Source organism: Arachis stenosperma, chromosome 10 (assembly GCF_014773155.1).
Source record: "Arachis stenosperma cultivar V10309 chromosome 10, arast.V10309.gnm1.PFL2, whole genome shotgun sequence".
In the NCBI taxonomy this organism is placed as follows: Eukaryota; Viridiplantae; Streptophyta; class Magnoliopsida; order Fabales; family Fabaceae; genus Arachis; species Arachis stenosperma.
In genome coordinates, this window is record NC_080386.1 from 42675986 (window position 1) to 42692752 (window position 16767).

The 16767-nt window shown below is 39.8% G+C and overlaps 1 non-coding gene across 1 annotated transcript; it reads right to left on the reverse strand.

The window, feature by feature from the left end:
* Window positions 1–11900: 11900 nt before the first annotated feature.
* Window positions 11901–12008, reverse strand: LOC130959068 (small nucleolar RNA R71). Its single transcript, XR_009078164.1, has one exon. It is a non-coding gene; the product is annotated as a small nucleolar RNA R71 (small nucleolar RNA).
* Window positions 12009–16767: the final 4759 nt, after the last annotated feature.

The window sequence follows — 16767 nt, forward strand, 5'->3', positions numbered from 1 at the left end:
GGGAAGGTTGATACAACTTTATTTATCTTGATAGAAAACAAAAATATCCTTTTGATACAAGTTTATGTCGATGACATAATATTTGGTTCAACTAACGAATCACTTTACAAGTTTTTCTCAAACCTCATGCAAAGTGAATTTGAAATGTCCATGATGGGCAAACTCAACTTCTTCCTTGGTTTGCAAATCAAACAAGGAAAAGAAGGAACCTTCGTTAGCCAAACCAAATATTGCAAGGAACTGCTCAAAAGATTTGGAATGGACAATGCTAAGGCAATGGACACACCAATGAGCACTACTTGCTACCTTGACAAAGATGAACAAGGTAAAAGCATAGATGTAAAGAAGTATAGAGGCATGATAGGATCATTACTTTATCTAACGGCAAGTAGGCCAGATATCATGTTTAGTGTATGCATGTGTGCGAGACACCAAGCTAATCCTAAGGAATCTCACTTAAGTGCGGTAAAAAGGATCATGAAGTATCTCATAGAAACATTAAATGTTGGATTGTGGTATCCGAAAGGATCCACTTGTGACTTGATTGGTTATTCCGATTCCGATTTTGCCGGTTGCAAATTGGATAGGAAAAGCACTAGCGGCACTTGTCACTTGCTAGGAAACTCTCTTGTTTCATGGCATAGTAAGAAACAAGTAAGTGTAGCCTTGTCTACCGCCGAAGCCGAGTATGTAGCCGCCGGTAGTTGTTGCGCCCAAATTTTATGGATGAAACAACAACTTATGGACTATGGACTCATGCTTGATCACATTCCTATCAAATGTGATAATACTAGTGCAATAAATTTAACCAATAATCCGGTTCAACATTCAAGAACCAAGCATATTGAGATTAGACATCACTTCATAAGAGACCATGTTGAAAAGGGTGATGTGATTATTGAATTTGTCGAAACTAGTAAACAACTAGCGGACATCTTCACTAAACCTTTATGTAAAGAAAGTTTTTTTAACATCCGAAATGAACTTGGTATCTTGGATTCTAATCTAATATGATTTGTTTGAATTCATCGTGTTTATATTGCTATCTTTGTATCTCTTACTAACTTAAGCATTGGAGATATCAAATTGGCCATTGTTTTGTAGGTTTATGAGTTGATGAATGAGTGATTAATCTTGAGGTAGATTGAAGAATTTGAAGATTATCAGCAATGGAGGATCAACAAATTGAAGTTTATAATGGTTTAAGTGAGTATATACATGATGGAACTCAAAGGATTGAAGAAAGAACCACCAAAGGATGAAAATTTGGTGATTTTGGGTAAAATGATGCATGTTGCATCGATGCAACCAAGCTTTGCATCAATGCAAAGCACACGACGTGCTATGTGCATCGATGCAAAGCCTATTGCATCGATGCAAAGCACATGACGTGCTATGTGCATCGATGCAAAACCTATTGCATCGATGCAAACACAACCAAATTGCACAAAAACACGTGAATTTGGCATTTTTGAGCAACAAAGCCCCACTTTTTCATCATCTTCAACCTCACAACTCATATCCCCACATTCAAACCTCCATAACCTCCAAAACAAGCTCACATATAGCTTCATACAACTCACAAAACTTTGATACCCACTACAAACAAATTACATATTTGAAGTCCCCACATTCTCTTCTATAAAACCCATAAAACAAAATCGTGCACAATGCCTAGAATCAAGAGAACCATCAAGAAGTCAAAAGGCTCTTCAAGTGTGGTTCCACCTCCAAATGATCATCCTTTGGCAAGGTACTTTGCTTCTAATGAAGATCTTCAATTCTATGAGACAAGGCTCGCCGGAAGAAAGGAAATTCCTCCGAGGTATTTAGATCCGACCCTTCTTGTCATTCATAAGTTTGATACTCTTAAGGCCATTCTAGTTCATCAAGGTCTCATGGATTTTGTTCAAATTAAGAGTAAATATTATCCGGATTTAGTTGCCATAGCCTATAGTACACTCATGATTGAGATTGTTGAGGGAGATGAATCAAATTTCACATTGTTCTTCAAGATAGGAAGAAAGGATTATAGGCTAGATGGTGATGAGTTAGCCACCATTTGGGAGTTGCCAAATCAAGGTGACTTGTTTCAAGGTGGTAAGACCCCAATTGATGAATGGGGTTATTCAAAGGAAATGCCATGCATTTATTCAACCTTGTACAAGGAGCTCACTCAAAATTAGTTGCAATTCAATGAGTGCGGAACATAGAACTTTGTTATATCTAGTCTCCTATGTATTGCAACCTAGAATATCCGGGCATGCAAATGTAAATGATGAAGATTTGATTGTCATGTGGGCTATGATAAATGGGATTAAGATTAATTGGCCATACTTTATAGTACAACATATGACTAGGCTCAAGATGAAGGATAGGAATGGTGGATTAGGATTCCTTTGCCTATGGTCTAAAGTATTTGATTATGTTGGTATTGATGTATCAAATGAAATTGCCAAGGAAGTACCACCTCAATCTTGTATCAACACTCATCTTCTCAACAAAATGGGAAGAAGAAATGTTGATGAACAAGATCCTCAAGAGCAAGCTCCCCCACAAGCACCTCAAGCTCAAGAACCACCCTCCTTGGTTGATGTAATGAGAGAATTACAATCCATCAACCAAAACATCCAAAGGATTGAAGTAGAGCATGGTAGGCAACTTGAAGCACTTAATCGTCGTGTGTCTCGTGTAGATCATCGCACGGGTCGCTTGGATCGTCGTATTGATGACTTATATGAGCATTTCGGCATCCACCTACCGTATGAAGAGGATAGTGATGATAATGAAGACCAAGATTGATTATCTCCTCTTCATCAAGTCACTTTTTATTGCTTTATGTTTATTTGATTATATGAACTGTTAAACTAACTCCTAGTAAGATAAGGATTTCTATTATGGTTTAAATACTTTGATATATGTTTAATGATTAATGCTTGTATGCTTATTTAGTAAATGACTCAAAATAGGCTTGGTACCCCTATTTTAAGTTAATGTGCATGCTTTGATATATTTCACTTCTTTAGGGGGAATTATGCATGCTTGTTAAAAATAAAAAGAGGAAATCAAATTCTTTTTGAAAGGGGAAATATCTCACTCTTGAGATTAATAGAGAAATTGATCTTAAAAATTCATTGTTTTATGCATGCTTCTATAACACATTTTCAAAATCCTTTCTTTTTGATAATGTCAAAAGGGGGAAGAAAAGTTTGAGGATATTTGAAGTTTTGAACTTTTGAAAAAGGAAGAAAAGTTTGAGGTTTTGATCTTTTGAAAAAGAAGAAGTTTGAGGATTTGAAAAGAAGAAATAAGTTTGCGAAACAATGATTTCAAAAAGACTTCCGCTAAGCAAAAACTTTGATATCTAAATCTTTAAGGGAACAAATGCACATATTTAGGGGGAACTCTTGCAAATTTTTTTTTAAGTCTTCTCCAAAGCTTTCTATAAAACAAAGTGCATTATTGTTGCTTTCAAAATCATTTATAAATACATATCCTCAAAATTGGTTTGTCATTATCAAAAAGGGGGAAATTGTAAATCATGTTGCTTGTATGCGAAGTTTGTATTCGTAGGTTTTGATGAATGACAAACCAACAAACGACATGAAAAGACAAACCAACAAACAACTTGAATGAACAAGCATGAAGAGTTGAAAGCAAACACAACAACAACAAGAAACTCAAGTCCACAACTTTTGAAGACAAGTATAGAGTCTTAGGACTTAGGTAACTTCTTGTTAAGAACCAATTGCTAAAAATCTCAACACACACTCACAAAATGTTTTGATGCACATCTTGCAATTCGATGCTAGCCAAAAGGTTTAAAAACTTGTTTTCAAAGGTACAAAAGCATAGGAATTGACTCCAACAAGTTTGAGATCAATCCTAAGCATTTTGAAGTGATTTTAAGCCATTCTTTAAGGTTTGCATCGATGCACACTCATCTTGCATCGATGCAAAGCATGCAACGACTTGTTGCATCGATGCAAAGATGTTTGCATCGATGCAACCTAACTGAAAATTCAAATTTCAGCATCAAAGACACATTTGCATCGATGCAAAGTGTTATGCATCGATGCAAATAATTCAAAAACATAAAAAACGGCTAGTTTTGACATAAATGCTCCATCCCATTAATTCCCCAACGTTTCTAAGGTTTGGGGAATCTATAAATGGATGGATTGAAGCCTCATTTCACATCTTTGAGCATTTGCAAACTATCTCGTTCATATTCTTTCATTCTACACATTTTTAAGGTGTTATAATACACAATTTGAGAGAGTAATATCAATTGGTTCAATAGTGCTAAACTTGTAATCATACACTCTTCTAGAGAGTACCCATTTCATCTCAACAATTCTTTGAGAATTGTTTTCTTGTACACCTTGTAAATTGGAGTGTGATCTCCTAGGTTGAGTCAAGAGTTATAAACACTATAGTCGGTGAGGATACCAAAGAGGTATACTAAGTACTCAAGGCAAATCTTAGAGAAGGTATCTCTAAGTGGAGTGGGTTAGTATACGAGTGGTAATCATATACCGTGAGGTGTTAGAAACTAAGGACTCGGATTGTAAAAGGTTTTGCGCGAGCACCTTGAAGCTTGGCAATAGTGGAACTTCTCAATTGCGATTGAGAAAGAAAGTGGACGTAGGACAAGGATTGTGCCGAACCACTCTAAATAGCGTTTGCATTTCTCCAAACTCATCTCTTCAACATTATTGTCTTTTACTTTTGAGCAAATAAATTGTGATCGAAAAGTAGCTTCGTAAGTACTTAAGAAGTGGCTTAAGTCCGATTGGTGAAAAGCTTGATCAATTTATTTGAGTTGGTGTCTATTGGAAAGTAAAAGCTCCTTATAAATGCTTAGCAATTGAGTTAAGCTCTTGGAAAAATACTAGTACAATAACACTTTTGTATATTGTCTTTAACTTTCGCAAAAATATTCATTGTTATTGCAATACTCAATTCACCCCCCTCTTGAGTAATTGTGCATAGGTTCTACACTCCTCAGCCTTTTGGTAACCGTCTGGTTGATCTGATTTAGGTGGGAGCTGGAGGATGTCTTCAATTACTTCCTCAGTGATCAGAATTTGCTTGCCTCTGAGCTGTACTGCATCCAGGGATGTTTTAAAGTAGTTACAGTAGAATTCTCTGACCCAGGATGAGTTGATCTCAGTCAAGTTTTTCTCCAGGAAGAACCAGTCTCTCTGTTTAATTTGGTCTGAAGTGTATTGCTTGAGTTCTTCTGGAATTTTGAGTGTCCTTTCCAGGTATAGGTTCCTGGATGTGGCAAAAACTGGGTACTTCAGCTCACAGTATTTGTTTGCAAATTTTACCGGGTCAGTCGCAGGTACCAACTGATAAGCTTTTTCCTGCGGGATAAAGTTCTTCTCCCGCTAGGAATCATCATGCAAAATGCCAAGGATGGTCATAGAGGATTCGCCTCTTTTCCTCTTGCCAGTGGTTGCTTTGCCCTTTCCTTTGCTTGGAGGGTCAGACATCCTGAAAAGCAAAAATTCCAGGATATAATGGAAGAATAAAAGTAGGAAAACAAGTAGGCAAATAGAATAATAGAAATAGAAGCACAGAGTGACAAAAGAGCAAGAGAAGCATGAAATGAGTGAAATATATGTGCATTTTGGATTGGATGCAAGTGGAAAAGTCGGAAAATAGAAATCACAATCCAAAATATATGATAAGTGGAAGTCATGTTAATTAGAAAAATAATGATCACGCCCTGAGTTAGAAAGTTAAAGTAGTCAGGTAAAAAGAGAAGTTGGAAAGTTAAAATGGTTAGTAGGTAAAAGAAAGTTAGAAAGTGAAAATAGTGATTGTAGTGCTAGGTTAGGGTTAAGGGAGGGTAGGGAAGGAAGAAGGGGGCGAAGGTTGTGGAGCTGGGGTTGTCGGCGGTAATGGAAAGCGGCGCAATGGTGGTTGTTCGGGTAGGGGCAGTGGTGGAGGGTAGTGGAGGAGAAGGAAATGGGATGAGGGAATGGGGCTGTGGGGAGGTCGGGGTGGGAGGTGGTGGGCGGCGGTTCTGGGAGGTTGCGGTGGTCTGGGTGGTTGGGGCTGGTGGGCGTGGCAGTGGTGGTTGCAGAGGAGGTAGGTGGTTGCAGAGAAGGAAGGAGAAGGGGGGGAATGGGGGGCGCGACGGGTAGGGTTCGCGTGATTTGGGTTTAGTGGATTCAAATCCACACGAACGCGTGAAGTACGCGATCATGTGATTAGGGTAAAAGGGGTATGACGCGGTCGCGTGATTGACGCGATCGCGTAAGTTGGGTAAAAGATGAGTGACGCGGACGCGTGAGGCACGCGAACGCGTCTTAGTCAATTGTGCTAGACGCACAGTTTCAGCGTCATTTTGGCGCAACTCTTTGTTTCCATTTAGGGAGCCATAATATCCATGCGACGCGGATACGTCGCTCATGCTTTCACGTGGGATGAGTGTGGTGCAATTGACGTGAATGCGTGGGCCATTTTTTGCTAAACGCACACCAGCCGCACGATTCCAGCCCAACTTTCTGGGTGTTGGATCTTTACGCCGATTTCCATTCCTCGCCCACGCGTGGCCTGCGCGCTTGGGTGGGGTTTTTTTATATGCAGTATGCAGAATGCAGAATGCAATGAATGTTATGCACAATTCCAGGTTCAATCAAAATTAAAAAATAGACTAAAATGGAAGAGGAACGATCATACCATGGTGGGTTGTCTCCCACCTAGCACTTTTAGTTAAAGTCCTTAAGTTGGACATTTGATGAGCTTCCTGCTATGGTGGCTTGTGCTTGAATTCATCCAGAAATCTCCACTAATGTTTAGAATGCCAGCATCCTCCGGGGTCCCAAACAAGGCACGTAAAGCCTTTGACCAAGTTCAAACAGGTTTTCAGGCTCTCGGGGTGTTGAATGTCAGAACAGATTCCAGGATCCCAAACTTTACTTTTACACCCATTTTTGTCTTGATCTACATTTTTCCAGCCGGGTGGTAAGCAATCTGAATTCTCACTGCAGCGACCAAACAGCTTCCGAGACCCATACAATTGAGCTTGACACCAATCCTTGCATCTCAAATTGAAGTGTGAAACCTTATTGAATCTCGCATACCAGCTCTGAGTGCGAGTCATTTCCCTTTTACACTTAAAGCCGCAAAGAGCTTTAATCTGGCCATCTGTTTCAAGTAAACCATATTCAAGTGGCAAAGTAAAGATAAAAGCTAAGGATTTTACCCACTTGAAGTTTGTATTGGGCGGTAATGGCCTTGGGATAGGTGTTTCCAGTGGTTTTGCAAGCTCTACTCCCTTGTGGTCTTCTGTGAATTCCTCCACTTCTTTGTAAACTTCTTCAATTTCAACCATGTCTTAATCAAAGTCTTCGATATCTTCCTCATCACTTGAGTCATATTTGGGAGGTTGAGAAAAGTCTACCTCTGCATCATCTTCGTATTCACTTGGGGAAGATTCTTCTAGCTCAAAGAATTCACTTGCGGTTGCAAGTTCATTACTAAGAGAACTTGACTCGTGATTATCATTCTCAAGGAGACTTGCGTCTTGGGTCATTCTGTCCAGCTCTTCATGAGGTAGCTGCTTTGCGGGTTGTGCACTATCCTCCTTAGCATCAATTGTAACGTCCTTGACGGAATTTTTCACAACTCTGGATTCCCATGGAGGTTCAACGTCTCCTAAGTCTTCAACCAGTACTTCTTCTTCTTGGATAATTTGGGCTTCCTCCAATTGTTCCAGAACAAAGTCATACTCCTTACTATTTGTTGGAGTTTCTAGTGTCTCCTTCGTACTACGTTCTTCATTAGATTTTCCACATGAAGCCATGGGGATTCCTTGAGTGTCTGAATGTCTGGAAGATAATTGATTTATTGCTTGATCTAGTTGATGAAGGGTTGCATGAAATTGATCTACTGATTCTTCGAAGCGAGCCTGTGATTCTTGAGGCGATGGGTATGGACATGGTACGTAGGAAAGTGGTGGTTCTTGGGAGTAATTGGATTGGAATTGGGGCGGATGAGGATCATACGGTGGTTGATGAGCGGATAATTTGTATGCTTTTTGGCACTGTTTTTAGTATGTTTTTAGTATCTTTTAGTTAGTTTTTAGTATATTTTTATTAGTTTTTAATTAAAATTCACTTTTCTGGACTTTACTATGAGTTTGTGTGTTTTTCTGTGATTTCAGGTATTTTCTGGCTGAAATTGAGGGACCTGAGCAAAAATCTGATCCAGAGACTCAAAAGGACTGCAGATGCTGTTGGATTCTGACCTCCCTGCACTCGAAGTGGATTTTCTGGAGCTACAGAAGCCCAATTGGCGCGCTCTCAACGGCGTTGGAAAGTAGACATCCTGGGCTTTCCAGCAATATATAATAGTCCATACTTTGCCCAAGATTTGATGGCCCAAACCGGCGTTCAAAGTCACCTCAAGAAATTCCAGCGTTAAACGCCGGAACTGGCACCTAATTGGGAGTTAAACGCCCAAACTGGCACTAAAGCTGGCGTTTAACTCCAAGGAGAGTCTCTACACGAAAAAGCTTCATTGCTCAGCCCAAGCACACACCAAGTGGGCCCGGAAGTGGATTTTTATGTCATTTACTCATCTATGTACTAGTTTTCTATAAGTAGGACCTTTTACTATTGTATTGGAGAGACTTTTGGTAGCTATCTTCGTTTTATGCTATCTTAGACCTTTGGGAGGCTGGCCATTCGGCCATGCCTAGACCTTGTTCTTATGTATTTTCAACGGTGGAGTTTCTACACACCATAGATTAAGGTGTGGAGCTCTGCTGTACCTCGAGTATTAATGCAATTACTATTGTTCTTCCATTCAATTCCGCTTGTTCTTTGTCCAATATATCACTTGTTCTTCAACATGATGAAGGTGATGATTGACGACCATCACCATTCTCACCCATGAACAAAGTGACTGACAACCACTCTTGTTCTACAAGCATCTGAGGCTTAGTGAATATCTCTTGGATTCTTTAATCGGAATCTTCGTGGTATAGGCAGGACCTGATGGCAGCATTCAAGAGAATCCGGAAGGTCTACCCTTGTCTGTGGTATTTTGAGTAGGATTCAATGATTGAATGACTGTGACGTGCTTCAAACCTGTAACCTACTGGGCGTTAGTGACAGACGCAAAAGAGGGATTCTATTCCGGTAGGGGAGGGAACCAAACCGGTGATTGGCAGTACTGTGACAGAGTGCATGCATTAGCTTTCACTGCGCGGATGGGAGGTAGCTGCTGACAACAGTGAAACCCTACACGAGCTTGCCATGGAAAGGAGTAAGAAGGATTGGATGAAGGCAGTAGGAAAGCAGAGAGACGGAAGGGAAGGCATCTTCATACACTTGTCTGAAGCTCTTACACCAATGATATACATAAGTATCTCTATCTTTATCTTTATGTTATTTCGTTCATCATCATATATTTGAGTTTGCCTGACTAAGATTTACAAGATGACCATAGCTTGCTTCAATGCTAACAATCTCCGTGGGATCGACCCTTACTCACGTAAGGTATTACTTGGACGACCCAGTGCACTTGCTGGTTAGTTGTGCGAAGTTGTGTAATGCCATGGAATTGAACCACCAAGTCTTTTGGAGTTCATGACCGGGGATTATGAGAGTTGTGAAAAAGTATTGTTCACAATTTCGCGCACCAAGTTTTTGGCGCCGTTGCCGGGGATTGTTCAAGTTTTGAGCAAGCTTTTGGTAACAATGCCTGGGATTGTTCTAGTTTGGACAACTGACGGTTCATCTTGTTGCTTAGATTAGGTATTTATTTTTTTTCGAAATTCTTGAAGATGAATTCTAGAGTTTCATGATGATTTGTTGAAATCTGGCTGGCTAAGAAGCCATGTCTAATCTGATTGGACCGAGGTTTCAACTTATCACCACAAGAGCTTGTTGATTTTCATCAATTTTGCTTTTGGAGCAGTGATCCGCTAAGGCTTGGCTGACCTTTGGTCATGTCTAGTGTTTTGGACCGAAGCTTTCTTTGAAAGCTTGGCTGGCTGTGAAGCCATGTCTAATTCCTGGACCGGAGTCTTAGACTAGCATTGCACTGATTCCTGGAATTCTCATTAAGAATTTTGATACCTTTTTCCACTTAATTTTCGAAAAACACAAAAAAAATTACAAAATCATAAAAACCAAAAAAAAATATTTGCTGTTTCTTGCTTAAGTCTAGTGTCTCATCTTAAGTTTGGTGTCAATTGCATGCATTCATTCATGTGTCTTAAGGATCTTCAAGTAATTCTTGATGATTTCTTACTCTGATCTTTTAATTCTTTTGGCTTGAGTGTTTATGTGTCTCATATAGTGTCAGTAGTACACAAACTGCTAAGTTTGGTGTCTTGCATGCATTGTTATTTGATTCTTGTTGCATTTTGATTATTAAAAATCCAAAAATATTTTTAATTTGTGTCTTTTCAAGTCAATAATACAAAGAATTGAAGATTCAGAACATACTGCAGAGGAATTATACAGAAAAAGCTGAGCATTCAAAAATGCCCAGTGAAGAAGGCAGACTGGCGTTTAAACGCCAGCCAGGGTACCTGGTTGGGCGTTTAACGCCCAAAAAGGTAGCATTTTGGGCGTTAAACGCCAGAATGTATACCATTCTGGGCGTTTAACGCCAGGATGGTGCTAGGGGGAAGATTTTGTTTTCAAATCAATCTTTTTTCAAGTTTTCAAAGTTTTTCAAAATCAAATCTTTTTCAAATCATATCTTTTCAATCAAATGTTTTCAAAATCAATTTCTTTCCTTTTTCAAAGATACTTACTAACAATTAATGATTTGATTGAACATTTTTTGCCTTTTCTGTTAAGGAATGTTTTATGTTTGAATCATATCTTTTCTTGTTGGGCAAGTCATTAATTTTTAAAATCATATCTTTTCAAATTGTTTTCAAATCATATCCTTTAAAATTGTTTTCAAATCATATTTTCTCAATCACATCTTTTTAAAACCATAACTTTTCAATCAAATCTTTTTAATCACATTTTTTTAAATAGTTTTCAATCAAATCTTTTTAAATTCTAATTTCAAAATCTTTTTCAAAAATCACTTGATTTCTTTTTCACTTTGAATTTTCGAAAATTATCAATCAAATTTTCAAAATGTTTTCAAAATCTTTTAATTGAATTTTCGAAAATTCTCTTCCCTCCTTCCCACATCCTTCTATTTATGGAGTACTACTCCTTCTTAATGCACAATTCGAACTCTAACTAATTAAAGTTCGAATTCTTCTTCTCCTTCTTCTTTCTATTTCTCTTTTCCTCTGACACTTCAAGGAATCTCTATACTGTGACATAGAGGATTCCACATTTTCTTGTTCTCTTCTCTTTCATATGAGCAGGAGCAGAGACAAAGGCATTTTTGTTGAAGCTGACCCTGAACCTGAGAGAACCTTGAAGAGAAAGCTAAGAGAAGCCAAAGCACAACTCTCTTTAGAGGACCTGACCGAATTCTTCAAAGAAGAAGAACCCATGGCAGCCGAAAACAACAATAATGCCAACAATGCAAGGAAGGTGCTGGGTGACTTCACTGCACCTACTCCTGATTTCTATGGGAGAAGCATCTCTATCCCTGCCATTGGAGCAAACAACTTTGAGCTTAAGCCTCAATTAGTTTCTCTAATGCAACAGAATTGCAAGTTCCATGGACTTCCAATGGAAGATCCTCATCAGTTCTTAGCTGAATTCTTGCAAATCTGTGACACAGTCAAGACTAATGGGGTTAACCCTGAGGTCTACAGACTGATGCTATTCCCTTTTGCTGTAAGAGACAGAGCTAGAATATGGTTGGATTCTCAACCTAAAGAAAGCCTGGACTCTTGGGAAAAGCTAGTCAATGCCTTCTTGGCAAAGTTCTTTCCACCACAAAGATGGAGTAAGCTTAGAGTGGAAGTCCAAACCTTCAGACAGAAGGATGGAGAATCCCTCTATGAAGCTTGGGAAAGATACAAACAATTAATCAGAAGATGTCCCTCAGACATGCTTTCTGAATGGAGCATCATAGGTATTTTCTATGATGGTCTCTCTGAACTATCTAAGATGTCCTTGGATAGCTCTGCTGGAGGATCTCTTCATCTGAAGAAGATGCCTGCAGAAGCTCAAGAATTGATTGAAATGGTTGCAAATAACCAATTCATGTACACTTCTGAAAGGAATCCTGTGAACAATGGGACTAGTCAGAAGAAAGGAGTTCTTGAGATTGACACTCTGAATGCCATATTGGCTCAGAACAAGATATTGACTCAACAAGTCAATTTGATTTCTCAAAGTCTGTCTGGAATGCAAAATGCACCAAACAGTACTAAGGATGCTTCATCTGAGGAAGAAGCTTATGATCCTGAGAACCCTTCAATGGAAGAGGTGAATTACCTAGGAGAGCCCTATGGAAACACCTATAATTCTTCATGGAGAAATCACCCAAATTTCTCATGGAAGAATCAAGAGAGACCTCAACAAGGTTTCAATAACAATAATGGTGGAAGAAACAGGTTTAGCAATGGCAAGCCTTTTCCATCATCTTCTCAGCAACAGACAGAGAGTTCTAAGCAGAATACTTCTGACTTAGCAACAATGGTCTCTGATCTAATAAAAACCACTCAAAGTTTCATGAATGAAACAAGGTCCTCCATCAGAAATTTGGAAGGACAAGTGGGACAGCTGAGCAAGAAAATTACTGAACTCCCTCCTAGTACTCTTCCAAGTAATACAGAAGAAAATCCAAAAGGAGAGTGCAAAGCCATAAACATGGCCGAATATGGAGAGGAAAGAGAGGAGGAGGACGCCACTGAGGAAGACCTCAGTGGGCGTGTACCAATCTCCTCTGAGTTCCTCAATGAGGAACAATGGGAATCTGAGGCTCAAAATGAGACCATAGAGATTCCATTGGACTTACTTCTGCCATTCATGAGCTCTGATGAGTATTCTTCCTCTGAAGAGGATGAGTATGTCACTGAAGAGCAAGTTGCTAAATACCTTGGAGCAATCATGAAGCTAAATGACAAGTTATTTGGCTCACCAAAGAACTGGATGATTTGTCTAGGCAGAAACTGCCTCAAAAGAGGCAAGATCCTGGGAAGTTTTCTATACCTTGTACCATAGGCACCATGACCTTCAAGAAGGCCTTGTGTGACTTAGGGTCAAGTGTAAACCTCATGCCCCTCTCTGTAATGGAGAAATTAGGGATCTTTGAGGTGCAAGCTGCAAAAATCTCACTAGAGATGGCAGACAACTCAAGAAAACAAGCCTATGGACTTGTAGAGGATGTTCTGGTAAAAGTTGAAGACCATTACATCCCTACTGACTTCATAGTCCTAGAGACTGGGAAGTGCATGGATGAATCCATCATCCTTGGCAGACCCTTCCTAGCCACAGCAAAGGCTGTGATTGATGTTGATAGAGGAGAGTTGATCATTCAAGTGAATGAAAAATCCTTGGTGTTTAAGGCCCAAGGACATCCCTCTATCATCATAGAGAGGAAGCATGAAGAGCTTCTCTCAAATCAGAGACAAACAGAGCCCCCACAGTCAAACTCTAAGTTTGGTGTTGGGAGGCCACAACCAAACTCTAAAGTTTGGTGTTGAACCCCCACATTCAAACTCTAAGTTTGGTGTTGGGAGGTTCCAACATTGCTCTGATCATTTCTGAGGCTTCATGAGAGTCCTCTGTCAAGCTAATGACATTAAAGAAGCGCTTGTTGGGAGGCAACCCAATGTTTTATAATTAACTATTTTCTTTTGTTATTTTATCTTTTTTGTAGGTTGATGATCATAAGAAGTCACAAAAACAATGAAAAAAGCAAAAACAAAATGAAAAACAGGAAGAAAAACAGCACACCCTGGAGGAGAAGAAGCTGGCGTTCAAACGCCAGTAATGCTAGCTGTTGGGCGTTTAACGCCCAGTCTGGCACCATTCTGGGCGTTTAACGCCAGAAAGGGGCACCAGACTGGCGTTAAACGCCAGTAAAGGGCAACAACCTGGCATTAAACGCCAGGAATGGGCACCAGCCCGGTGTTTAACGCCAGAAATGGCTCAAAACGTGATTTTGAGCAACTTTTGGTGCAGGGATGACTTTTCCTTGACACCACAGGATCTGTGGACCCCACAGGACCCCACCATCAATCTCTCTCTTCTTCCCCCATTCACCAATCACCTCAATACCTCTTCCCCAAAAACCCTTCACCTATCAAATCCCATCTTTCTCTTCACCACTCACATCCATCCTTCATAAAACCCCACCAACCTCACCCTTCAAAATTCAAACCACTTTCCCTCCCAAACCCACCCATCATGGCCGAACCATTACCCCCCCTCTCCTATATATACCCTTCTTCAACCCTTCATTTTCACACAACCTAAACACCCCTTCTTTCCCTTCTTGGCCGAACACACCACCTTCCCCCTCTTCCTCATTTCTTCTTCTTCTACTCTCTTCTTTCTTCTTTTGCTCGAGGACGAGCAAGCATTTTAAGTTTGGTGTGGTAAAAGCGTTGCTTTTTCATAACCATTTATGGCATCCAAGGCCGGAGAAACCTCTAAAAAGAGGAAAGGGAAGGCAAAAGCTTCCACCTCCGAGTCATGGGAGATGGATAGATTCCTCTCAAGGGTGCATCAAGTCCACTTCTATGAAGTTGTGGCCTTGAAGAAGGTGATCCCCGAAGTCCCCTTTTCACTCAAAAAGGGTGAATATCCGGAGATCCGCCATGAGATCCGAAGAAGAGGTTGGGAAGTACTCACCAACCCCATTCAACAAGTCGGAATCTTGATGGTTCAAGAGTTCTATGCCAATGCATGGATCACCAAGAACCATGACCAAAGTGTGAACCCGAATCCAAAGAATTATCTCACTATGGTTCGGGGGAAATACTTGGATTTTAGTCCGGAGAGTGTGAGGGTGGCGTTCAACTTGCCTATGATGCAAGGAGATGAGCATCCTTACACTAGAAGGGTCAACTTTGATCAAAGGTTGGACCAAGTCCTCACAACCATATGTGAAGAGGGCGCACAATGGAAGCAAGATTCAAGAGGAAAGCCGGTTCAATTGAGAAGGCATGACCTCAAGCCCGTGGCTAGAGGATGGTTAGAGTTCATACAACGCTCAATCATTCCCACTAGCAACCGGTCCGAAGTTACCATAGACCGGGCTATCATGATCCATAGCATCATGATTGGAGAAGAAATAGAAGTTCATGAGGTTATAGCCCAAGAACTCTACAAGGTGGCGGACAAGACCTCCACTTTGGCAAGGTTAGCCTTTCCTCATCTCATCTGTCACCTCTGTTATTTAGTTGGAGTTGACATAGAGGGAGATACCCCCATTGATGAGGACAAGCCCATCACCAAGAAAAGGATGGAATACACAAGAGACCCCTCTCACCATGAGATCCCTGAGATTCCTCAAGGGATGCACTTTCCTCCACAAAATTATTGGGAGCAACTAAACACCTCCCTAGGAGAATTGAGTTCCAACATGGGACAACTAAGGGTGGAGCATCAAGAACACTCCATTCTCCTCCATGAAATTAGAGAAGATCAAAGAATCATGAGGGAGGAGCAACAAAGACAAGGAAGAGACATTGAGGAGCTCAAGCACTCCATAGGATCTTCAAGAGCAAGAAAGAGCCGCCATCACTAAGGTGGACCCGTTCCTTGATTTCCTTGTTCTTTATTCTTCTGTTTTTCGATTTTTATGCTTTATGTTTGTCCATGTTTGTGTCTTGTGATCATTAGTGTCTTAGTGTCTATGCCTTAAAGTTATGAATGTCCTATGAATCCATCACCTTTCTTTAATAAAAACGTGCTTAATTGAAAAGGAAAGAATTGCATGAATTCTGAATTTTATAATAGTTTAATTATTTTGATGTGGTGGCAACACTTTTGTCTTCTGAATGTATGCTTAAACAGTGCATATGTCTTTTGAATTTGTGGTTCATGAATGTTGGCTCTTGAAAGAATGATGAAAAAGGAGACATGTTACTGAGGATCTGAAAAATCATTAAAAATGATTCTTGAAGCAAGAAAAAGCAGAAAAAAAAAAGAAGAAGAGAAAAAAAGGAAAAAACCGAAAAAAAAAGAGAAAGAAAAAGAAAGAATAAGAGTTGTGATCCAAGGCAAATAAGAGTGTGCTTAAGAACCCTGGACACCTCTAATTGGGGACTTTAGCAAAGCTGAGTCACAATCTGAAAAGGTTCACCCAATTATGTGTCTGTGGCATGTATGTATCCGGTGGTAATACTGGAAGACAGAGTGCTTTGGGCCACAGCCAAGACTCAATAAATAGCTATGTTCAAGAATCATCATACTTTACTAGGAGAATCATTAACACTATCTGGATTCTGAGTTCCTAAAGAAGCCAATCATTCTGAATTACAAGGGATAGAGTGAGATGCCAAAACTATTCAGAGGCAAAAAGATAAAAGCCCCGCTCATCTAATTAATACTGATCTTCATAGATGTTTTTGGAGTTCATTGCATATTCTCTTCTTTTTATCTTATTTGATCTTCAGTTGCTTGGGGACAAGCAACAATTTAAGTTTGGTGTTGTGATGAGCGGAAAATTTGTATGCTTTTTGGCACTGTTTTTAGTATGTTTTTAGTATCTTTTAGTTAGTTTTTAGTATATTTTTATTAGTTTTTAATTAAAATTCACTTTTCTGGACTTTACTATGAGTTTGTGTGTTTTTCTGTGATTTCAGGTATTTTTTGGCTGAAATTGAGGGACCTGAGCAAAAATCTGATCCAGAGACTC